Raw genomic sequence first — 1,389 nt, 5'->3', positions numbered from 1 at the left:
CTTGTCTAAGTGTTGGTCCGAACTGAACAGCCTGCGGGGCCACCTCGGGGAAACTTGAAGTCTGGTTTTACTCGTAGCTTGACTTATCCGGTGTTGCCCTGAGAACGAGATATGTGCAGCTCCTATCAGGATTGTCGGCGCATCGAGCGGCTTTGCTGGTCTTGTTTTACCATTGTCGAAATGTCTTGTAAACCGGGATTCCGAGTCTAATCGGGTCTTCCTGGGAGAAGGTATATCCTTCGTTGATCGCGAGAGCTTATCATGGGCTAAGTTGGGACACCCCTTTGTGGTATAATCTTTCGAAAGTCGTGCCTGCGGTTATAGGCATATGGGAATTTGTTAATCTCCGGTTGTAGATAACTTGACACCAGATCCGAATTAAAATGCATCAACCGCGTGTGTAGCCGTGATGGTCTCTTTTCGGTGGAGTCCGGGAAGTGAACACGGTTTTGAGTTATGTTTGACGTAAGTAGGAGTTCAGGATCACTTCTTGATCATTGCTAGTTTCACGACCGTTCCGTTTGCTCTCTTCTCGCTCTTATTTGCGTATGTTAGCCACCATATATGCTTAGTCGCTGCTGCAGCCTCACCACTTTACCCCTTCCTTTCCCTTTAAGCTTTGCTAGTCTTGATACCCATGGTAATGGGATTGCTGAGTCCTCGTGGATCACAGATTACTACAACAACAGTTGCAGGTACAGGTTACGCGATGTTCATGACGCGGGAGCGATGTTTGCTTGTATTGGAGTTCTTCTTCTGCTTCTTCTTTGATCAGGGGATAGGTTCCAGGTTGGCAGCCTGGGCTAGCAGGATGGATGTCGTTTGGGTTTCTGTTTGTGTTTCATCCGTAGTCGGATGGTGCTCTTATGTATGATGATGTTGTATTCATGTGGCATTGTATGCCCCTTGTATGTATCCCCATCTATTATGTAATGTTGATGTAATGATATCCACCTTGCAAAAGCGTTTCAATATGCGGTTCTATCCTTGGTGGGACCTTCGAGTCTCTTTAGGATAGTATCGCATATTGGGCGTGACAGCGCGGCCGGACATGGTTGAACAGCTTGAAGCCCCGCAGCATCAATAGCTGGGTCGACTTCACCGAGGCCTTCGTCCGCAACTTCACGAGCATGTACAAGCGACCTCCCAAGCCTCGCCAACTCTCCTTGTGCGTCCAAGGCCCCGACGAGTCCACTCGCGACTACCTCACGCGCTGGGCCGAGATTCGGAACTCTTGCGAGGGCGTGCACGAGGTGCAGGCTATCGAGTACTTTACTGTCGGGTGCAGAGAAGGCACCCTCCTCAAGCACAAGATCCTGTGCGACGAGCCAGAAACCCTCGACGAGCTGCTGGTCACAGCAGACAAGTACGCCACGGCCGACTCCTCCA

The sequence above is a fragment of the Triticum dicoccoides genome, chromosome 5B (genome assembly GCF_002162155.2).
Source record: "Triticum dicoccoides isolate Atlit2015 ecotype Zavitan chromosome 5B, WEW_v2.0, whole genome shotgun sequence".
NCBI lineage: Eukaryota > Viridiplantae > Streptophyta > Magnoliopsida > Poales > Poaceae > Triticum > Triticum dicoccoides.
Note: the sequence above shows the minus strand (reverse complement) of the source record.